Raw genomic sequence first — 24887 nt, forward strand, 5'->3', positions numbered from 1 at the left:
GTTCACAGCATCTTTAATACGCTCGATGTTACGAAAATCCATCGGTATCCCAATGAACATAAGCCAGCCGTTCCACAATCGCCACATCATAAGACTCGTGGGCATCAAGCGTCGGCGTAGGAGTCACAAAGGTTGTAGGCAAACGGTGCGTGCCGCCATCAATAATGCCAAAGCCCTTAGGCAGCAAGGGTCCTGGATCAAACTCAAAAGTAGCCATTGGAGGGGGCGAAGGGGATTGAGAAACGGGGGATTGCGGCGGCAAGGGCGAACAAAGTGAAGCAGAACCAGATTGGTTTGTCGATGAAGAAGCTGGAGAGACCAAGGGTTCAGTTGGTAAAGGTAAGGCGCGAGTATCCGGGGATTCTTGACAAGACACAACCAGCTGCCTGCGGACCCACTGCGTTAATTTAGCTTGCTGTTTATTAAGGCATTCCTTGGTGTTATGACCATAGCAATAACAATCACGGCATCTGATCTGCCTTGTGCAGGAACTTATATCATGGCCCATGCCCAAACAACGTTTACAATCCTAAATGTCTATGGTCCATCTATCAACAACACGAGACAGCCCATCAATATTGCAAATTGAATATGACCAAAACACAACAGTCCGATGAAACGAGAAAAACATCCCGCTAAAATCCCCACACCCTTGCCTTTTTCATGTTTTCTTTTGATGCATATTTGTCACTTTGACCTTTTAGTTTATAGTGTGTTACTGCACAATGTCCTAACTGTATTTTCCTCAAAAATACTGTATTTACTTGACAAAATAGACTATTTCAGGAAGGTTGTGTCTGATGTGCGGCTATCCTATTTAATTGTGTTTAGTAGTTGATTTGTTTAACTTTATTTCTAAATCCTTCACCACTTCGGTTGTTGAGGGAAAAAACCAGTGCTCCACTAATTTAGTCATGTTTGTTGTGATCCGCAATCTTTTTTGCCTCCTTTTATCTTTTTAGTGCAGTTTTCTTTAAGACGTCAAATTAGTTGCTGCAGAGAGAAGTCAACAACCATTTTCTACTACCAAATGCCCATATTGACATCCTCATAATCACATGGAAAATTCTATATGTAATGAATGATTGGCCTATGTTATTGAACAGTAATGAATGTTCATTGCTACGTGATTACTCTATACGCCTTATGTGTTAGAAACAGATGGATGAATGTTCAGACTCCTGTATCTCCTACTGTTTCATTTGATCAATAAAGTAATAATTGTATTTCACATCTTCTTCATTCATGTCTTCTCATAATAATATTCAGTTGTCCAGTAAGTCAGTCCATGGATTGTAGCTTTATATGTACCATTTGGTGGATCTAAATGTGTGTATATATATAGATAGCTCTTGATGTAGTCTAAATTGTTTTTACCCCTCATTTAATCACTGCTTTCAATCTGTGCCTGGATATCTCTAAATGCATCTGCTGCTGGTGAAGCCAAAATAGTTGCAGTATTTTCTTTGAGTCGAGTCCCGTCTCGAGAAGGAGCTGTACTTGGTTCCATGATAAACAGTAGATTTGTTTCTTTTTGGAGGGCCTGAACAGTGGGACAAAGTGGTTGATTTTGTGGAAACATTTCATGTTCTTGGCAAATGAAACAGTAATATTATTGGCTCTACTGTGGTGCAAAAAACACCCAATACATGATATTTGGTAGGTTGTTGGTTTGCTATGAAGGTAAGGGCTTGGTTTCGTAAGTTTTGAAGTTTCTTTCCATTTATATCTCGTACTCCTGCTCGTACTGCTCGGTATCGGTGTCTACTCGAGAAGAACCAGACACCACATACAAGAAAGGAAAAATACACAATCAATACACAATAGTGCAATGCGACAATATGATGTGAGATGATGTGCAATAGGGTACATGCATTGCCAAATTAAGTGGGGCATTGAAATAACAAGAAACAATTATAAATGCCCTCACATAACATTTAATTTTAATGGAATTACCATTTGGCCGCCTCACGAGGATCCCGCTTGTACCGCTTCTGCTGATCTGACAGGCGATCCTTCTCCCCTTCACCTATTTTATAGTTTTGCTCTCGCTCTTATTGCTATCCCTATGTGTTGCGATTCTTTCGAGTCACGTGTTCTATTCCACTTGTTTACCCTAACAAGCCGCATTTCCCTTCCATTACCTATATCCTGTTGTTTGTTGTTTGCAAGCCTTGCGGGTCGTAGCGCATGCTTAGGGATGTTGTTTATCTTGATATGTTATCGGGATATGTTGGGGTTGTTACATGTTTCACCTTATGGATAATGTTGTTGGAGATAATCTTGGTTAAACAACTTAAAATTTTGCTACGGGATAATAACTTAATAAGTGGCATCGGTGGGCCCTTTTGCGCAAGCATCGAATCTTTGTCTCGCTTGTGTCCCCTAGGACCCGAGTTCTTGTTATCTGTTTTAAGGCTGAGCGTACTAACCACTCGTGGGAGGTTTTATCGGGACCCCCCTTGACTTATTACCTTTTCTCGAGACTGTTGAAAAGGGGGCCACAACTTTGGTTTTATTTGCCTATGCCATATATGCCATGCTTTACTTACTGTTGCCTTCGGGTGCTTTACTTACTGTTGCCTTCGGGTGCTTTACTTCTTGTTGCATTCGGGTGTTTATATTCTGTATTGTATCCTGCTACCCGCCTTTCTAGTGCCTGGTTGTTAACAGCCGCCTAGACGTGTACGCAACCATGAGTCCTCTTCGGAGTACGGCCGAACTTCGTTACGGGTAGCTTAGTGGGGTGGCCCCCCTAGATTTTTTTATAGAACTGGCAACAGTCTTGTCGTGATATCCTTCCTCGACGGATGGAGGATTGAACGTGCGTGTATGGAACCAGTAGTGCACCCCTGCAGGATAAATCTTTTCGGAAAGCCATGTCCGCGGTTATGAACGACTTGAAGCTGTTTAACTCGATCATATAACAACTTACACCTTATACTTGCTGTTAATAACTTGCGTAGTAATATAACATTACTATAACCAATATCTAATAAAACTTGTCAACCGTGTGAGTGCCTTTACATTGCTTCTTCGCTACGAGCGAAGGGGAGTTGTGTATTTGGTTGGGTTATGTTTGTGTAGTATCTAGTTGTTACCTTATGCGCTCTCTTACCTTCTCTTAGTAGATGGATATGTTGTAGCGTATCTCTATTGGTTTTAGTACTAGTTTTGCTGCCGCTAAACCCACCATATAGCCCAGCGAGCACAACTAAGTTCTAGTCTCGCTGAGTACGTGCCTTTGTATACTCATTGCTCTGCTTTCTTCCTTTTTCGGCAGCCGTTGGCCCGATCTTGCAGGCACGACTGGTTACGAGTACTCGTCAGGAGGTTACTTCGTCGACTACGCAGACGACGATCACATTGAATAGCGAGCTCGCTCCTAGGCAGCAGCCTGAGGCTTGCTGATTATGGGTTCCGTTTGTTTATGTTCCCGGTCTCTTAGACCAATTTGGATCTTGTCTATACTCAGACATTCTATTCGCTTCCGCATGATGTAATGATGTATTATTGGGACATGTGTCCTCTGAGTGTCATTTGCTACCTTGCTCTTTAAGCATTGCTATAAATTATTTATCTCTTTTGTGTCCTAGAGTTAATGTTGTGATATCATCTTTGTTGTATGCCCTTGTATCATGTGCACAGTGCGTGTTTGATATGGAGTACATAGGAAGGCAACCACCCAAGCCTGGATGCGATTTCGCGAGGGGTTCTAGTTTCGCGCTCGTATTCCTACTCCTGGAGTCAACAGCTTGGTGCCCCGACACGGATACGGATTCACGAGGGGTTTCAGGTTCCGTGAGGCGTATCTAACTTCGGAGGCCGACACACGGCTCCAAGGTGCCTTCAAAAAGTCCTTCGCCTTTTGGTGTCAGCGAGAATGTACATACCATGTACTGGCCTCGGCATTTCCATGTGATCGAGTATGCAGCGCACCCCTGGCATGTCCCGACCATGACATTTTCATACAACCGAGTCGGCGGAGCATCCCCGTCATGCCTCTGCCATGGCATTCTCGCCTTTACTTACTTTTGATGTACTTACATTTGCTTTTATCAGCTTTACACGATGGTTGGCCTCACCCATGGATGGCGCCAATATTAATTGTTTTCATAGAAACAATAGGAGAGTAGAGGGCATCGCTAGAAATGTAGTTGCAACCAAAAAGTAGTAGTAGGGGATGCCTTATAGTGAAGGTAGTCATACACCAACAAAAGTGGCACTTCGATGCTTTTTGAATCGGTTATATCGTCTCAATGGAGCGTGACCTAGTCCTATGCTAGGTAAGCGCTGGGGAAGTTGGATTAATTGTCGACTTGGGCCGTACGGGAAGTCTCATGGTCACTCCAGAACTTTTCTTCCCCGACGTCAGTCTAACTCGTACGGGACTCCTCAGATCAGAGACTAGAGCTCTACTAACGGGCATAGGACTTCTAGTTTGCTCCCCTTAGCTCCTTAAGTTTATTCAAGTTGGAGATGAATGAGCCTCCATCCCTTGGGGGGATTTATTTAGGCTACGTGTATTTGACAAAAAAATCCAAGGCTACCCTTAGATGATAGGTGGGACGGGTACATAGGTAAACGTTGGTCCACTAGTCTATGGATTGATAAGGATGATAAGGATGAGGATGTGGTGTATGGTTGATGGTGGAATAGCCCGCCATCCCTCCACCTAAGGGCTCTTTTGGTACGAGAGTATTTCCGGGATGGGCTAGAGTATTATCCCGGCTCATTCCCCGTAGCCCATTTGGTAGAAGAGTTTTGGCCCATTAAATCCCCGCCCTTCCCTGTTCATTCCCGACCCCGATTCATTTTTTGCCGTAGACTAAATCCACGCCCTGCCCCTCGCGTATTATCCCGGTCCCGGTCCCCATCCAAGCCCTACCCAGCTGCAGCAACCGGCGACGAGCGGGAGCGGACGGCAGCGAGCGGAGCGGCGTCGAGCGGATCGTCGTCGAATACTGCGGGAGAGGCGGCGAGAACTGCGGGAGGGGATGGATCTCGCCTAGCCGATCCACACTAGATCGCCGCTGTTCTTGCAGTCTGACCAGCGCCGCCACCTCCTGCCGTGGCGGTACTCTGGTTTACATCCTCCGGTAAGCCCCCTTGCTTTTCTAGCTCGTTGCCTTCCGATGGTTTGATCCTGCCACTGGTGGAAAAACAGGCTTCGGGTGAGCCCCATAAGTCGCGATGCTGCAGGAACCGCGACTAATGGTACCTTTAGTCGCGGTTCGGGAGGTGAACCGCGACCAAAGGCCTGGGCCCAGGGCGCTCGGTGGCCAGCCGGTGCACGTGGGGGGCTTTAGTCGCGGTTGGCCAGGCCAACCGCGACTAAAGGTGCCCGAAGGCCTTTAGTCGCGGTTGGCCAGGCCAACCGCGACTAAAGCCCCTCCCCTATATATACCCACCCAGCAGCCAACACTTAGCCATTTGGTGCCATTCTCTTCACAAGCTTCACAAGTGGTATTATAGGTTTGCTTTTGGTTCCTCTTATGCACATAAGGTGTTTGATGAAATGCCCCAAGAGCATGAAACAAACATGATATGAAGTGTTGGAGCCACACTTGAGCTTTCTCATTTATTTTTTCCTCCTCGATCGCGGTTAGCAACTTGAACCTTTGATGTGTCGTTGATAAAATATGCATGTGTGTGTAGTTCATTGTTTAATTTATATTGTTTGTAGCTAGTTAGTTTAACAAATGCATGATGGTTAATTATATATTTTATATTATAATAATGCAGATGAATCGACAATGGATGTACGGTAACCGACTCTCCGGCGAGTTCAGTGCGGGTTTGAAAGATTTCCTCGTAGTGGCTAATGCGAACAAGCAGGGGGGTTTTGTTATATGTCCATGTGTTAACTGTAAGAATCAGAAGGGTTACTCTTCCTCAAGAGATGTTCACATGCACCTGCTTCGGCACGGTTTCATGCCAAGCTATAATTGTTGGACCAAGCATGGAGAAAGAGGGGTTATAATGGAAGAAGATGAAGAAGGGGATGATTTCATCGATGAAAGCTATCTTGCTCATTTCGGTGATACTTTCATGGAGGATGCTGAAGGTGAAGGGGAAGGTGAAGGGGAAGGTGAAGAAGAGGCACGTGATGATCCCGTTGATGATCTTGGTCGGACCATTGCTGATGCACGGAGACGCTGCGAAACTGAAAAAGAGAGGGAGAATTTGGATCGCATGTTAGAGGATCACAGGAAGGCGCTGTACCCCGGATGCGATGATGGTCTGAAAAAGCTGGGCTGCACACTGGATTTGCTGAGATGGAAGGCACAGGCAGGTGTAGCTGACTCGGCATTTGAAAACTTGCTGAAAATGTTGAAGAATATGTTTCCAAAGAATAACGAGTTGCCCGCCGCACGTACGAAGCAAAGAAGGTTGTCTGCCCTCTAGGTTTAGAGGTTACGAAGATACATGCATGCATCAACGATCGCATCCTCTACCGCGGTGAATACGAGAATTTGAATGAATGCCCGGTATGCACCTGCATTGCGTTATAAGATCGAGGCGATGACCCTGGTGACGATGTTGAGGGCCGAAACCCGGGAAGAGGGTTCCCGCCAAGGTGATGTGGTATGCTCCTATAATACCACGGTTGAAACGTCTGTTCAGGAACAAAGAGCATGCCAAGTTGTTGCGATGGCACAAAGAGGACCGTAAGTCGGACGGGGAGTTGAGACACCCCGCAGATGGAACGCAATGGAGAAAGATCGACAGAGAGTTCAAAGATTTTGCAGGCGACGCAAGGAACATAAGATTTGGTCTAAGTACGGATGGCATGAATCCTTTTGGCGAGCGTAGCTCCAGCCATAGTACCTGGCCCGTGACTCTATGCATCTACAACCTTCCTCCTTGGTTGTGCATGAAGCGGAAGTTCATTATGATGCCAGTGCTCATCCAAGGTCCGAAGCAACCCGGCAACGACATCGATGTGTACCTAAGGCCATTAGTTGATGAACTTTTACAGCTGTGGGGCAGACCTGGTGTCCGTGTGTGGGATGAGCACAAAGAAGAGAAATTTGACCTACGAGCGTTGCTTTTCGTAACCATCAACGATTGGCCTGCTCTTAGTAACCTTTCGGGACTGTCAAATAAGGGATACAATGCATGCACGCACTGCTTACATGAGACTGAAAGTGTACATTTGCCAAATTGTAAGAAGAACGTGTACCTTGGGCATCGTCGATTTCTTCCGAAAGGTCATCCAAGAAGAAAGAAAGGCAAGCATTACAACGGCAAGGCAGATCACCGGCCGAAGCCTGCGGAACACACTTGGTGCTGAGGTATTTGATATGGTCAAGGATTTGAAAGTCATCTTTGGAAAGGGTCCCGGCGGACAATCAGTTCCGAAGGGAGCCGACGGGCACGTAGCCATGTGGAAGAAGAAATCTATATTCTGGGAGCTAGAATATTGGAAAGTCCTAGAAGTCCGCTCTGCAATCGACGTGATGCACGTTACGAAGAATATTTGCGTGAACATCCTAAGCTTCTTGGGCGTGTATGGGAAGTCAAATGATAGAAAGGAAGCACGGCAGGACCAGCAAAGTTTGAAAGACCCTGATGACCGGCATCCGGAACGGTTTCAAGGTCGTGCCAGCTACGCTCTGACCAAAGAAGAGAAGGTCATCTTTTTTGAATGCCTGAGCAGTATGAAGGTCCCGTCAGGATTCTCGTCCAATATAAAGGGAATAATAAACATGGCGGAGAAAAAGTTCCAAAACCTGAAGTCTCACGACTGCCACGTGATTATGACGCAATTGCTTCCGATTGCTTTGAGGGGCTCTGCCGGAAAATGTTCGAGTAGCCATTGTGAAGCTATGTGCATTCCTCAATGCAATCTCTCGAAGGTAATCAATCCAGAAGTTCTACCACGGTTACTGAACGATGTGATCCAATGTCTTGTCGTTTCGAGTTGGTGTTCCCGCCATCCTTCTTCAATATTATGACGCACCTCCTGGTTCACCTAGTCGATGAGATTTCCATTCTCGGTCCTGTATTTCTACACAATATGTTCCCCTTCGAGAGGTTCATGGGAATATTAAAGAAATATGTTCGTAACCGTGCTAGGCCAGAAGGAAGCATCGCCAAGGGCTATGGAAATGAGGAGGTAATTGAGTTTTGTGTTGACTTTGTTCCTGACCTTAAGCCGATTGGTCTTCCTCAATCGCGGCACGAGGGGAGACTAAGTGGAAAAGGCACGATCGGAAGGAAATCAACGATATGTATGGATGGCCATTCTCTGACTGAAGCACACCACACAGTTCTGACCAATTCCAGCTTGGTGGCTCCGTACTTTGAGAAACACAAGAATATTTTACGCTCGGACAACCCTGAGAAGCCTGAATCCTGGATTAGGAAGGCCCACATGGAGACTTTCGGCAGTTGGTTGAGAAAACATTTAATGAGTGACGATAAGGTTGTAGATCAGTTGTACATGTTGGCCAAGACACCATCTTCGACTATAACGACTTTCCAAGGGTACGAGATAAATGGAAATACATTTTACACGATCGCCCAAGATAAAAAGAGCACCAACCAAAACAGTGGTGTCCGATTTGATGCAGCAACCGAGAATGGGCAAAAGGTCACATATTATGGTTACATAGAGGAGATATGGGAACTTGACTATGGACCCTCCTTTAGGGTCCCTTTGTTCCGGTGCAAATGGTTCAAGCTAACAGGAGGTGGGGTAAAGGTGGACCAGCAATACGGAATGACAATGGTGGATTTCAACAATCTTGGTTACCTTGACGAACCATTCGTCCTAGCGAAAGATGTCGCTCAGGTTTTCTATGTCAAGGACATGAGTAGCAAACCGAGGAAACGGAAAGGTAAGAAAACGATCAGTACATCATGCGATGATCCAAAGCGCCACATTGTTCTTTCAGGGAAAAGAAACATCGTGGGAGTGGAGGACAAGACAGACATGTCAGAAGATTATAATATGTTTGCTGAAATTCCGCCCTTCAAAGTGAACACCGACCCAAGCATTAAGTTAAATGATGAGGATGCTCCATGGATACGGCACAATCGTAAGCAAGCAGGGACACAAGGGAAGAAATGATGTGTAATAATTTATTGTACCAAACTTTGTTGAATGAATCATGTGAATTATATTACCCGTGATGTGTTTGGTGTCCATTTTCGAATGATTCAATTGACTCGAGATAGCACTGATGATACATGAAATTTGGAGTGACTAAGTCATACTCCTGCATACATGAAATTTGGAGTGACTAAGTCATACTCCTGCATACAGGAAATTTGGAGTGACTAAGTCATACTCCTGCATACATGAAATTTGGAGTGACTAAGTCATACTCCTGCATACATGAAATTTGGAGTGATTTAGTCATACTCCTGCCTAGGCGTATAATATGCATACTCGTAGTCTTCATAGCCGCCGCCGTTGTACTGGTAGTCGTCGCCTTCTAAGTTGCCGGCGTCGTCGTCGCTGCTGTCGTCGCTGTCGTCGGGCGGCGCTCGTGGCTCGAACTGAGGGTAGCGCAGGCGGGGGATATCGCCGGCCGTGATGTAGTCCATGACGCTCTGCAGAGTCCGGCCGTACCACCATAGCCGACGGCCGGCCTCGTGGAAGTTTCCAGGAGGCAGACCGTCCTCCTCATACCTGGCGAGCACCCTCTCACGCCGATTGATGAAGAAGGCGTCCCAAGTATGCTGGTTATCGGGATGCCAGCGGGGATTCATCCGCTGCTCCGGCGTGAGGTCGAGGTAGTAGTGGTTCGTGATGGCCGCCCGGCGCGCAGTACCCTGAGGGACGGGAGGGACCGGCACGCCGCCGACGCTTAGGCTCCAGCCGGCAGGGACGCGGTAGCCCGGAGGGCAAGGGTAGTTCGAGGCGCAAAGCTCCTCCACCTGCTGGTAGGTTAGAGTGGGTGCGGTGGAAGCCATGAGAGAGTGATGAGAGATTGTAAAGATGTGATAATGCTGGCCAAGCCGGGTGACATGGGCATACCCTTTGGGTAACCATTATTAGTATACCCGGCTCGGCCCAATATGGAGAAGACCCAATATGGAGAAGGCCCAACAAGACAACCCGAAGAAGTAGTCGACTAGGACTCTTGTAAAACCCTAGGCTGGTTGCATATATAAAGCTAGCCAGGGCACCCGAAATAAGGGGGAGAACATATAGACATAGAGATAGACAACATAGCTCCGCCGATGGCGACACCCTGTAAAACATATGATCATATACTGGATTGCTAGCAGCACGTAGGGATCCTCCACCGAGGGGACCCGAAGCTGGGTACGTCGTGTGCCTAATCTCGACCCCGGAATCTCCATCGTCGCTCTCCCGAAAACCCTAGTCTACAATATGTAGGCATTGCCGAGGTATTCCCTCGTCAATTGGCGCCGTCTGTGGGAATTGCGGCGACTGGATTTTGTCATCCGGGCGAGATCCTTCATCATCAACAATGCGCAGATAAGCAGGATCAAGATGCGCAGCCATGGAATTTCACGAGATCCCGCGCCCGACCCACCCGACGGATCAATGTGCTGTGGCTCGTCAAGGAAAGAAAAGTTAGCTAGATATCAAAACATGTCGCGAAGATCGGTTGGGAACAAAGGTTCGAGTATTGCCACCCACGGTCGGATCAAGAGAAGACTGGTCAGATCTTGTATCAAATCTCAAAGTTCCGCCGGCCGCAACATCATACAAGGAAGGAAACACTACCAAGGCGACAACTATCATGATGGATCAAGTTTCCAGGCACTACACGCAAGTACTCCGTATGGAAGAAAAAAAAAAAGGAAATTTAGATTGCAGACAAGACCCACGTGATGTCAGACTGGTGCTCCTCGCGAAGGGGAAATTCAACTTTACAACTTCTATCAGGTGCTAGTACTCCACAAAAAAAGAAAAGGGAAGGAAGAGGATCGATCAGCTAGCCAAACTGAAAGCATATACATACGAAGCTTACATGATTTTCCAAAGATGAAGACAACGAACAAGGTGGATTTTACCCGAGCCACTGAACCGACAAGTCGCTAGAGACTGGGACCGCCATCCGAATAAAATCCAGCTTCGTCGCAAATTCGTCTTCCGAAATAAGGATCAGGTGCTATATTTTCGATTACATAAAATTTATTTTGCTAAATATTTTTTTTGGCTCGTATTATTTGCGCGTACTTTTTTGCGCCGTAATATAACTACAGATCGGAACAAGTTTCGACGACCTCATCGCGTATAGTCGCATGCTCGGGAGCTCGCTCGCTGTTTACCCGACAATACGCACTCACCTCGCCCGGGGGCTCGCCCGCCGCGAACTCGACGATTCTCTCTTCCATGCCGGTTACTTCTACCTTGTCGAATAATTTCGGCTAAATGGCGTACGGTTCCGTTGCATCGGTTGCGTCTACTTCTTCGACTACATTTGCCGGACAACTTACTTCCACGTCGACTCCGTCACACTTGATCAAAAAGCTAAGTGTTCCTTTCCCGAGTGTTAATTATTATTTACTTTCGCCATACCCGAATACTGCATTATTACAACAAATTCATCCAAACACTGGGGGCCGTGCCATTACTTCGTTACCACAAATATACTTGGTTACTTGGTGAATTTCTTTTCTTCGGCTCTAGATATATCTTCTCCGGCTCAATGGAATTATTTTCTCCGGTTCAGTAAAATTATTCGGCTTAGTGGATTTGTTTGGCTCAGTGGATTTATTTTCTTCGGCTTACTGGATATATTTCTTCGGTCAGTGAATTTATTCGGATTCATCTATATGGATATTACTGGTTTACTCCTATACAATATTACCCGATGCGTTTCCGGATCAATGGATTCATCTTCTATAGTTAATACTGGAATTATTTTCTTCGGTTCAATGGATTCATCTTCTATGGTTAATACTGGAATTATTTTCTTCGGCTCAATGGATTCATCTTCTATGGTTACTATTGGATTCTTCGGTTCAATGGATTCATCCTCTTTGATATCAACGGATTCACTTTCTATGGATTACTACTAGAACTGTGGGTCAATGGATTCATCCTCTATGATATCAACGGATTCATCTTTTATGGTTATGACTGGATTCTTCGGGCCAATGTATTCATCCTCTATGATATCGACGGATTTATCTTCAATATATGCTCTATATTTGGTGGTGTAATCTTTAATATGAATCCATCTCAAGTACTTCATCTCGGATTCATCCTCGGTATTTCATCCTTAATGGTTTTCTTTCGGCGACACGGATAATACTCGGGGACTCGACAACGACTTCGCCCCGAGTAATAATTGTGACACAGCGTCTCAGCAACAATCATGACATCACCCCAGTAACGCTCGGGGGCTCGGTTATTTCTTCATCAACAATTTTGCGACATCCATTTTACTATTTGGTGGTTTCTACTTCGGCTATACTTCTTATCTACACTCAAAGACCTCATCGCGCATCGACTCCGTCGTGCCCATTAAGCTAAGTGTTATTTTATTTCACATAAAGTTGATTATCATTTAATTTCGTCGCACCCTACACTCGGGGGCTGCGCGGCATATATTCACTTTACATATCATCAAATCCGAGCATCTAACACCGCATGCGAAAAAGAGAGTCAAGGAAAAGATAGAAAAAGTTTGTTTATTTGTGCAGGAGATAGCAAATTTCAAAGTATATAAAGGAGCACCCGACGAAATTTTCTTCAAGAGAGAACCCGACAAAATATTCTTCAGGGAGGAACCCGACGAAATCAAAAGAGCACCCGACAAAATCTTCTTCAGGGAGGAACCCGACGAAATCAAAATAGCACCCGACAAAATCTTCTTCAGGGAGGAACCCGATAAAATTGTGAGAGAACCCGACGAAATTTTTCTCCAAAAGAGAACCCAATGAAATTTTATTCAAGGAGGTGCCGAAGAATTATACTTAAGGAGGTGCCAAAGAATTATACTCAAGGAGGTGCCGAAGAATTATCCTCAAATAGGACCCGAAGAAATTTTCCTGAGGGAGGAACTCGACGAAATTATCATCAAGGAGAAACAAAAAAAAAAAAAAAAAAAAAAAAAAAAAAAAAAAGGGGGAGTAGAAAAAAAAAAAGGGAGGAAAAAAAAAAAGAGGATGGACAAATCTTCGGGTCCATTGACTCGTCATTTGTTCTGAGCAAGAGCATCGGCGATGTGCCTGACGACAATATAGAAGAACCAATATATTCGGCTGTCTCATCAAGCCCGAGAGAAAAATATAGAAGAACCCGCAAAATTGGTCATTGCATCAGCCGAACAAGGCACTCGACAATATATTCTCAGAACGCCAAAGTTGCGATCAATTTCTGAATGCCGCAAATTTGCGAAGGTAAGACCCCAGATCCGTTCTGCTGGGCGTGGCATCGCCGAAGACTGCGCTCTGCTACTTTTATCCGTATCAACAGATACGAAGAAAAATCCTAACGGACGCGTTAGGTACCCGATAAAATATGACTGGGACTCGACAGAATGGTAAGACCTTAAGCGGCACCTGTCGAGTTAACACCAGTATCCCGAGATCATGTCCAGGGACGTGATCTTGAAGTAGGTTTTTGCGGATTGCCACTAGAGCAGTTAACTAGTACCTGATCCGTCAGATGAACTAGCCCCAACTACCATTATCCCTGTACAATATAGATATGGATGTCAAATAAAAATAGCAACGGCCTGGAGTCGACAAAAAGAGGGGCTGCGCCAAGTTGTTTATCGAGTAGTACAACTTGAGCCTATGCCTAGGTGCAAACACCTTCTCATAGGCTCGGGGGCTACTCTTATCGAGAGTATTGTTCACCCTCCCGATAAGAAAGAGGAAAAATTGTGGAGTAAATTACAAGCAAGTTGAGCCTACACCCAAGTGCAAACACTTGGCTGTAGCCTCGGGGGCTACTCCCATCGGGAGCGCTGGTCGCGCACCCGATAGAAAAATAACTTCGACAGCATCTATGACAATCAAGGTTTATAGACTCAACTCGATTCTACGACTCGAGTGGAGCCTACTCCCATCGGGAGCACATGGATTTCATCAAGTTCTCCGGAAATATAGTTAAGTTCTTCATCGAGTAGTACAACTTGAGTCTATGCCCAAGTGCAAGCACTTGCCCATAGACTCGGGGGCTACTCCCATCGGGAGCGCTGCCGCGCACCCGATAATTTCAAGAATCATCGACATCATTTACGCTACACGTGATCTGCGGCATGGACCTCGCCTTGTATTTTTCTTCGACTTTAGAGATTGTTATGCTTGGAGTTTCTACGCAAGTCTTCGACTTCCCTATAAACTCGGGGGCTACTGACATGGGCATACCCTTTGGGTAACCATTATTAGTATACCCGGCTCGGCCCAATATGGAGAAGACCCAATATGGAGAAGGCCCAACAAGACAACCCGAAGAAGTAGTCGACTAGGACTCTTGTAAAACCCTAGGCTGGTTGCATATATAAAGCTAGCCAGGGCACCCGAAATAAGGGGGAGAACATATAGACATAGAGATAGACAACATAGCTCCGCCGATGGCGACACCCTGTAAAACATATGATCATATACTGGATTGCTAGCAGCACGTAGGGATCCTCCACCGAGGGGACCCGAAGCTGGGTACGTCGTGTGCCTAATCTCGACCCCGGAATCTCCATCGTCGCTCTCCCGAAAACCCTAGTCTACAATATGTAGGCATTGCCGAGGTATTCCCTCGTCACCGGGCTACCTATATGTAGTGACAAATGGCGGGAAAAATGGGAGCGGGAAGACAGGAGGCGGGAAGAAAGAGGCGGGGAGAAAGTGGCGGGAAGAAATTGGCGGGAAAAAATTGGCGGGAAGAAAGAGGCTGGAAGAAATTGGCGGGAAACAATTGGCGGGAAGAAAGAGGCGGGAAGACAGGGAAGAAATGGCGGGAAGACGAGGAGGGAAGAGGGGGTTGGCGGAAAGAGGCGGGAAGAGGGGGCCAACGAACTTTTGAATTGAATTAATTTTATTTTTATGAATTTTTGATAATTTGTATTTTAAGATTTTGAATTGAATTAGTTTTATTTTTCTGAATTTTTTGATATATTATATGTATTTTTAAGATTTTGATTTGAATTAGTTATATTTTTATGAATTTTTTGATATATTATTTGTATTTTTAAGATTTGAATTGAATTAGTTTTATTTTTCTGAATTTATTGATATATTATTTGTATTTTTAAGATTTTGAATTGAATTAGTTTTATTTTTCTGAATTTATTGATATATTATTTGTATTTTTAAGATTTTGAATTGAATTAGTTTTATTTTTCTGAATTTATTGATATATTATTTGTATTTTTAAGATTTTGAATTGAATTAGTTTTATTTTTCTTTATTTTTTGATATATTATTTGTATTTTTAAGATTTTGAATTGAATTAGTTTTATTTTTCTGAATTTATTGATATATTATTTGTATTTTTAAGATTTTGAAAAAGAAAAGCATTTTGAAAAATGCCTTTAGTCGCGGTTGGCCTCCCAAACCGCGACTAAAGGTATTTTCCGCGGGAAACGAAATTCGGGCGAAAAACCCCTTTGGTCGCGATTGGTGTGGCCAACCGCGACTAAAGGGGGACCTTTAGTCGCGGTTGGCCACACCAACCGCGACCAAAGGGGTCCCTATATATTCGCGGCGCGAACCGCCGCGGATCTTCTCGATCACTTCGTCTCTCGCCGCGCGCGCCGTCGCCTCGCCCGGCCGCGCTTGCCGCCCTCGCTGACGCTGTCGCCGCCGCGCCTCCCGCCGCGCCTCGACGCCTCCGCCGCGCCTCGACGCCTCCGCGCGCCTCGGCGCCGTCGCTGCCGCGCCCTCACTGCTGCTACACGGCGCCGCGCGCCGGCCGCGCCCGTGCGAACGAACGAACCGCGCCGCCGCCAAGGTACCGGCGGCGCCTCGCCCGCCGCCCTTGCCTCGCCGTCGCCTCGCCCGCCGCCGCCCTTGCCTCGCCCGCCGCCGTCGCGCGCGCCGACGGCCGGACAGAGAAACAGAGAGAGAGAAAGAGAGACCGGCGCCCTTTTTTTTGTTTTTTGTTTTTTGTTTTTTTACTAAACACAAATTGACTTAATAATAAATCTCCCGGCCTCATTTCACTTAATAAAAAATTGACTTTAACATGTATAACAAAATTTTAAAGTAACAAGAAATAACTTAACAAAATTTAACAAAAATAACTTAATAACAAAAGTTTGTCAAAAAATGAACTAAATTTTTACTTTCGTATTTTTCACTTTTAAAAAGAACTCAAAAAATGAACTAAACACAAATTGACTTAATAATAAATCTCCCGGCCTCATTTCACTTAATAAAAAATTGACTTTAACATGTATAACAAAATTTTAAAGTAACAAGAAATAACTTAACAAAATTTAACAAAAATAACTTAATAACAAAAGTTTGTCAAAAAATGAACTAAATTTTTACTTTCGTATTTTTCACTTTTAAAAAGAACTCAAAAAAATATACTATTACATCATTTTTCTTAAGTCGTCGCCGCCCGTGCACGCACAACGAGACGCCGGCCGTAAGTCGTCGCCGCCCGTGCACGCACAACGAGACGCCGACCGCGCGCCGCCGCGCGCGCACGAGACCGCGCCGTCTCTGTTTGCCCAACCGGTTCACGTCGCCCTTCCCCCCCTCGCCACGGCACTTGTCCGATGAATCCGCCGCGACACCCTCTCCCACCCCTTCCTCGCCCCCTCCTTTTGCCACCGCACTTTCGCCACCGCCACCGCCCCTTCTTCACTTAATTAATTTGTTTTTACTACATGTTTTCAGGACTGACATATGGCGGACGATAGAGCTGACCCGATTCTGGACAACTATGATCCGGACGCTGAAGACCATATGTTCGGCATCATAAAAGGCGATATTCCATATGTGCCGACCGGAGAAGAAGAAGATGATATCTCTTCTTATCTGAACCTTGAGGGTGAAGATGAAGGGCGCCGTCAGCAAGATGATGCCGAAGAAACGTCGATAAACGACGATCTTCAATTGGAAGTAGCAACCACCTCCGGCGCCGAGGTATATATATATACATATTGAGCGTCTGGTGATACAAACTAACTGATTTGAATAAATGTGTGTGTACTAACGCGCGCGACTCTCTTTCTTATTTTAGCCCTCGGCCGGATCGTCGAAAAAATCGAGTACGTCGTCAAAGCGTGGCGCAACCAAGACGATGAAACCAAACGAAACATGCACCATCGATGTTATCGATGAACAAACCGGCAGGCCGCTGGAGCCCAGCAAGAACGCCACCAAGTTTGTCAGCCAATGCGGAGCCGTTGTTAGAGACAACGTCTCGATCACCGTCCAGGAGTGGAATGAGCCAAAGAAGGCACGTCTTGGTTTCACTTTTGTCGATAAGAGAACAAAAAAAGATTGCTTCAAGAAGCTTATGGAACATTTCGTTCTACCTCCGGAATACCGCAGATACGATGAGGCGGGTAACAAGATTCAGGAAAACAAGGAGAGGTGCAAGCTAGTCAAACAGTTCGCTCTTTCTAGGATGGCCAACGCATTCCGGAAATACAAGCAAAATCTAGCCCATGACTTTGTCAAGCCGGGCAAGACTCCGGATTTCACAGGACAATATGAGAAACTGCAACATGATTGGCCAGAATTTGTGAAGCAAAAGAAATCGGAGCAGTTCCTTGAAATATCGAAAAAAAATAAGGAGAATGCGGCCAAGAAGGAGTACAATCATATCATGGGGCCAGGAGGGTATCGCTTTTGGCAGCCTAAGTGGGAGAAGATGGAGAACGAGCTGAGGGCGCGAGGAATCCGTCAGTGCACGGAGGGATGGGACCCAAGGGCCAAAAGCTGGTGGTACGGGCATGGGGGATCGCTGAACCCGGAGACAGGGGAGTGTGTTTATCAGGGCAAAATAATTACACCCACCCAAAAGCTTATTGAGGCAATGAGGGAAGCTCAAGAGGGGAGGATCAAGTTCAACAGAGAGAACGACGCCCTGACAAAAGCCCTCGGGAATCCTGAACACGGAGGACGTGTACGAGGCATGGGGCCCATTCCGTGGAAAGTAGGGTTCCCCCAGAACGATGACCCGTACGGTTACAGAAGCCGTAAGAGAAAGATGGATCGGGATGCAGATGTTGTGGCGAAGTTAGTAACGGAAATGGATGTGATGAAGAAAACCGTGAGTGTACTAGTCGCCGAAAGAGATGCAGCTCGGGCGCGACATGAAGATCATCCAATGGATCTCGGAAGCCAGCAGCGGAGAAGAAGCAGCGTGGCTTCCACGGAGGCCTCACCAGCTGGTGCACCGACGATCGAAATTACCGCACCGAGCCTCCGGTGGTCGAAATTACTGCACCGGAGCCTCCTCGCTACCCCGTGGACGATATAAAGGAGATGAAAGCATGTCTTCTGTATTATCCTATCGGGAACATGTCCATGAAGGTAGCCATCGGCAGTGCTTTGCCACCTGGAGCACTCCACCACAACAACCCCATTCAAGATGGCTATGCTCGTGTGACGGTGGAGGAGATAGTCCAAGGGTTTGAGGACACGGACATTGACATTGCTACACCCGAAGGGGTGAAAAGACTTGGAGATGTCAAGCGCCAGTTCATTCTATGGCAGAAGAAATTTATCAAGTTTCCAGGCGAGGCGCCAACAAGTCCACCCCCCTACGGTGGTGGTGGTGGTGGCGGTGGCGGTGGCGGTGACGGTGGCGGTGGCGGCGATGGTGGTGGTGCTTCACCTACACCTCCTTCACGTCAGCCGACGCCGCCCCCCAATTCACCTCCGGCGGGTAGCGTACGCCGCCCCCGGTCCTCGTCCGGCGGGTGATCAGCAGACACCGCCCCCAATCCACCTCCGGCGAAGAAGCAGAAGCAGTCCTGGGTTATTAACCCGGACCCTTATGTACCTAAGAAAACAAAGATACCAGAGCCATCACTGAAGCCTCTCATCCCGAGGCCTTGGGAACTTAGTGTCGAGGAAAATGCAGCGGCCGTGGCTGCTCAGCATGAGAAATGGAAGGAGGAGTGCAAGAAGAAAAGAGAGGGCGAGCCCAAGCCAGTATATTCTGACAAGCAAAAGCAGTGGGCTAAGTCATTTTTGAACACACCGTCCCAAGCCGCGAAGAATCTGCCTGACGACTATTTACGTGAACTTCGTAGGCAAGCACTCGCGTTCAAGAGGAACCAAGAGTTGGCGGAGAAGAAAGCCTTGGAGGACGAGGCCGAGTCAAAATTAGAAAGGGGGAAAGAAGTTGCCCAGCTCGGGGAACAAAGTAAACAATCGATCGCCCCGCTCATAGTGCAAGCCGCCGATCCGGATGCCCCCGATATCATAGCAGCTGCGGCAGCACATGGATTGACTGTAACGAGTGCCAGAGAACAAGCGGCCGACTTAGGTATCACTCTTCGTGCACTGTTAGGCCTTGATGAGGCGCCAATGAAGGACGTAGTATTTACATATGTGAAGAATGGCCCTCTCGTCGAGCCTGCGCAGGAAGAGGATCTACCTCGACAAATGAAAGGTCTGCTAAATTGGTACAAGGGTTACATAAAACATAAAAACGCCAAAGACTATATCTATGCGGAAGTTAGACATGAGCATCACTTCAAACATTACTATGTGCAAATTCATCTGAGTGAATTGTTCCAGCTGTTCAATCTGCGCGACCTCAACAAATCTATCATCAGTTGCTACGTTCTGTAAGTGATTTATTAATTTCTACCCCATCTCGTTCATTGCCTGCACTATATGTATATATATATATTGTCCTAACTATCTTGTTGTGTACGCTATTATGCAGAATGAAGACGCGGGAAATGCGAATAAGGAACATCCATGATGTTGGGTTCATTGACCCACAAATCGTTAATTCATATGTGTTAGAACACCACCCCGCCGACGTGGAGGATGACCTGTGGCGGTTTATTAGAAAACAGAAACTCAAAAGTGATATTCTATTTCCTTACCATTTTGGGTGAGTGTTTCTGTCTTGAGCACATTCTATTTTGTTTACTCCATGCATGGTATGTGGCTAATCGATGAGTTATGCATGATCGTGCATGTATCGTGTCCGCAGGTTCCACTGGATTCTTATGGTAATTCAAGTTCAGACCTCCTCAGTTCTCGTCCACGACTCTCTGAATATGGATCCGGCGCTTTGGGGCGACATGAGAAAAATGATGCAAAAGTAATTATTTTCATTCATTTGCGCTCTATATCGATCGGCCTATTTCGTTCATCATTTCCTAATATCAAGTAACTAATTAATAACTCTCTTGTTCATTTAATTTTCTTTGCCTCGTAGGGTTTGGAGACAGTTCGTAGATACCAAGGTCGGTGAATTCAAAAAAGAGCTACATTTTAAAATGGCGGTGCGGACGGCGGGGATATTCAGCCACCGGGGACCAATCTATGTGGATACTATGTTTGTGAGAGGATCCGGAGATACTGCAATGAGCGGGACCAGCAGTGTGAGAACAACATCCTGAGGAATAACCTCCGCAAGACGCTTAGTCCAGAAGCTCGCTTCCGACCACTTCAAGAGGAACTAGCTGGATGGTTGGCGAGGGAAGTCATCGATCCTAGAGGAGAACACCATTACGATGACGTAGAACTTTTTATGCACTAAATTATGGATGGAAACTTGTTCAAAATTGTATATGGCCATCCGATATTGAATATATATTGTATATGGTCATCCGATATTGAATATATATTGTATATTCCTCTTGAATTCTTTTTGGTTCTAATTTCAAATTTGTTTGAAATTGTACATTCATATGCATGTATGTAGTACCGTAGAATATGTGAAACTCCTTCAAAATTAAAACCCAAAAGAAATAAAACAATACAAATTAAAAAGAAACCAGATTTAGGGGGAGGGGGCTAAAACCCTAAACCCTGCGGAGGCCTTTAGTCGCGGTTGGCCAGAAGAACCGCGACTAAAGGTCCTCCGCCCTGGCGCTCGCCTGCGGCCCACGTGGACGGGCCTTTAGTCGCGGTTCGTAAGGAACCGCGACTAAAGGGGGGGGCCTTTAGTCGCGCTACTTTGGTCGCGGTTGCGCCACCGCGACTAATGGCAGTTGCCAACCGCGACCAAAGCCCCTTTTTCCACCGGTGTGCTGCTTTCCGCTGGGGAAGATCCCGCGCGCACAGGCTGATGGAGATCGATGACGTTGGACGAGTAGTACATGCGCTGTTTTTCCACGGCCGAATCTCCAGTTCCTTGGACCGCTTAGCTTTTACCGCTCGCGCGTGTAGAGATGGTCACGCACCAAATCAATCCATGGAGGGTGTGGTTTGAATCCGTAGGACGACGCGGATCTGAATCCTTGCTGGGTTTCGCTGCGCATGTGGGCGTAGTACTAGTTCCTTTCATCTCGGTTCGTATCTGCTCTGACCTTACAATGTAAGATATACATACTCCCTCCGTCCGCGAATAAGTGTACATCTAGGTTTTGTGTTTAGTCAAACTTTTTAAACTTTGACCAAATATATAGGGAAAAGTAGTAGCATTTATGACACTAATTTAGTATCCCGAGATTCGTTTTGAAATGTAGTTTCAAATTATACCAAAATCTCATTATATATGTTTCTACTTTTTTTTTCACGGTTGGTCAAAACTTAAAATGTTTGACTTAGTACAAAAGCTAGAAGTACACTTATTTGTGGACGGAGGGAGTAGTAGCTAACACCAGTGTACAAATGTCTGAAGTACAAAGGACACTGTAAAAATGTTTGCTAGCTAACTTGCTATCGTGTAAGACCACTGGTTGCAAGTCACTGGCACTTCTACAATAGAATTATTATTTATTTGTCAGGCTTAGTATTTTTTTTGACTATTACTTTCTTCAGATTTAGTGAAAATTGGAGACATGGAACTTGCATGTGATAAAAAAAATGTCTGCAAGACTCGGAAAATTTCTGAACTTTTCTAAATAGCTTGTTTTCTCTTTTTAATCGCACTAGTCTAAGCTTGAGATTTGGAGGACATCTCAAGGCTGCTTAGTTGCCTTTAGGATGGAGCCAAACATATTCATGTGGTTGGCGTCATATCTTAGAGAGGAGGGTTTGATTTTAGATTCTAGGATCAAGGTGGAAGAGAAGCTAGCATTTTTCTTGTACATGCTCTCCCATAATGCTTCATATGAAAAAATGCAATTAGAGTTTAAGCATAGCGGTTGGAGTTTCAGCAAGTATGTCAGGGAGTTTTTTTGATATTATTCCAACCTTAACAACAAGAATCGTCAAGCCTCTCGATCTCTATGAAACTTATCCAAGGATAGCTATAGACCGCCGCTTCTTCCCATACTTCCAGGTCCAGACTTCAAACCTTAGTTTTCTACTAAAGTTGTTCTCTTATCTATTTCTTATATTTTCCCCAAACTTTCTATATGCAGAACTGCATTGGTGCTATCGATGGGTCCCATGTGCCAGTCACAAGAACACCTAGCCATGCCTCTCCATGGAGAAATAGAAAAGGCACCTTAAGCCAGAACGTGATGTTCGTATGTGACTTTGACCTCAATATAACCTACATTTCCTGCGGCTGGGAAGGGTCGGCTAGTGATGCTAGGGTGCTGAATTCTGCCATTCAGAGAGGTTTCACATTTCCTGCTGGAAATTTTTATTTGGTCGATGGTGGCTATGCCAACACCCAATTCTTTCTTGCACCATACCGAGGGGTTAGGTACCACCTCAAGGAATTTGGCTATGTGTAAACGGCTACTGCACAGTATTTTCATGTAAAACAATACATGTGCTGCAATATATTTTTCCCCAGTTGTTGCTTATTTATGTACCATCTTCCAGTATTGCCTTCAGATAGAAATATGATTATCCTATATTTTTGATTTGTCGGTTGCATATTTCAGATCTGCTGATGCATGTTCTACCGGTCTGCTTCGGGCTGTAATTTGACTTCATATCTGCTGATGCCTATTGTACCGATCGGCTTCTATGCGTAATTTTGTAATTCAAGATTCAGGCAGCTTCAGAGTTTGTTACAGTGTGTGGCTTGGCAATTTTAATGTATGGTGAACATCAAGTATGTTGCTGAGTGGTCTATGATTTATTTGAAAACTGTTTATGACTTGATCTAGCTGATGTACTCCTTCAGGTTGTACTAGTGTTAATTTTAACGTATACTGAAGCTCAAATATGTCTGAGTTCCGTGTGGCCTATGATATCAAAACTGAATCTTTGCTTATGTTTGTTTATTTGATTGCTATTGCCATTGTGCACCAACCCCTGCACCAATCCCTACTAACCAAATCCAAATGGTAGTTTTTAGGAGTGGGGATTAGGGATGAGGTTTTGTGGGGATTAGTGGGGATAATACTCTAGAGTATTGGCACCCAATACTCTAGAGTATTATCCCCACTAATCCCCGTAAACACTCTAGTACCAAACAAGCCCTAAATGGGCATCTTTTTTCATGGGCATCCCTTGACTTCGTCTTTCATTTTTCTCATCTTCTTTGACTTGTTGACCATGGCTATTGGCTCGGACTTTCATTGACTTGACTCGGCTTGACTTTGCTTGTATTTTGGCCATGTACTGGATGCCATGTATGACTAGGTGGGACCCCCGGGTGAATTAAACTATTTCCCCCAACAGGAGTCCCCTTGAGCCGTATTCACAAAAGTCATCGTTGTGGATGCGGGTTAAAATTGTTAACTCTTGACAGTCCACATCTTCCCCTTGGATTCTTCATGTTGATATTTGTGGAACACTTCATCCGCCTCAAAACTCCGACGATGGCTATGGTCTTGGATCTTGCTTACTGGACAAGTCCTTGTCTCATCCTGATTGCCTGATGGGAGGGGAAAAAGAAGAAATCATGTTCAAGAAGTGAAATTAGGTCCCAGAGGGTCTCCCAAATTTTATCTCTATTTTTATGATTTTTCTTAGTTTCTCATATTTTTCAGAATTTTTGTTGAGCTTCCTTCACTTTCTCGGATTTGTTTTACATTGTTTACCCCTTTTATTGATTTCTAGGGATAATCTGTGAAAATTTGGGTGTTCTTGAAATTTCTAGAAAGTCTATCATGCCTTCTACAAAACTCCTAAGGTGTCTAGGGACCTCTTGGTAATTTGTTTGGCTACGGAGGGGCGTCCTTGTTATCCAGCCAAAAGTTGGGCATCATTCTTCAAAGTTTCCAGATGCGTAGGGCGCTTTTCTGATTTTTTTTTAACTATGGAGGGGCTTATTTGCAATTTCTACAAAGGTCGCAAATTTTGTGTATAATATGTGGGTAGATATATAACGCGTCTTATATTTATGAGCGGATGGAGTATAATATATGGGCGCACCTACTTTTTTTTTTTTGCGAAGGATGGGCGCACCTACTTGGCATTTTTTAGTTCTTAGATTTCTCTTAGTTGTTAGATCCAAGTCGAATAACTAGTTAGCTTTTACTCCAGAGCCTATCATGCCTCTTATTTAGTCTATCTTCCTATCGTGTTTTTATTCTTGATATGTTGGCCAATGGCCCGCCCTTAACGATGTCTATGTCACGACCCCATTTTCCAAACAGGATATACCCTATGTGTTTGCAACTAAGGGTATTCCTTATTTGTTAAATAGGACCGTTGAGACTCGTGTAACTGACCAGTATTTCAGTTGTTGATGAAATCATGCCTTCTCACAAGTTAAAAGAGAGGTTAGCACAGCAAAGTTATAATCTACATTTACATACAGATGATAGATTGGTTTGAGTCTACAGTTTTACCTAGGTCAAGAAGATTCGATGAAATCCCACATGAAAGGTTTAAGTGCGGTCCTAACCCTAACACTCCAATTATCGATCCTCGCTTTGCATGATAGTAATGAGTACACGTGGCATCGTCTGGCTCCGGTTGCAACTTCTCACACCAAGGTATGT

At 45.2% G+C, this 24887-nt stretch overlaps 1 long non-coding RNA gene across 1 annotated transcript; it reads left to right on the forward strand.

The window, feature by feature from the left end:
• The first annotated feature begins 4835 nt into the window (after window positions 1–4835).
• Window positions 4836–23172, forward strand: LOC139837457 (uncharacterized). The gene is made up of 2 exons (XR_011753938.1): window positions 4836–5099; window positions 22875–23172. It is a non-coding gene; the product is annotated as an uncharacterized lncRNA (long non-coding RNA).
• The last annotated feature ends 1715 nt before the right edge of the window (window positions 23173–24887 follow it).

The sequence above is a fragment of the Lolium perenne genome, chromosome 3 (genome assembly GCF_019359855.2).
Source record: "Lolium perenne isolate Kyuss_39 chromosome 3, Kyuss_2.0, whole genome shotgun sequence".
NCBI lineage: Eukaryota > Viridiplantae > Streptophyta > Magnoliopsida > Poales > Poaceae > Lolium > Lolium perenne.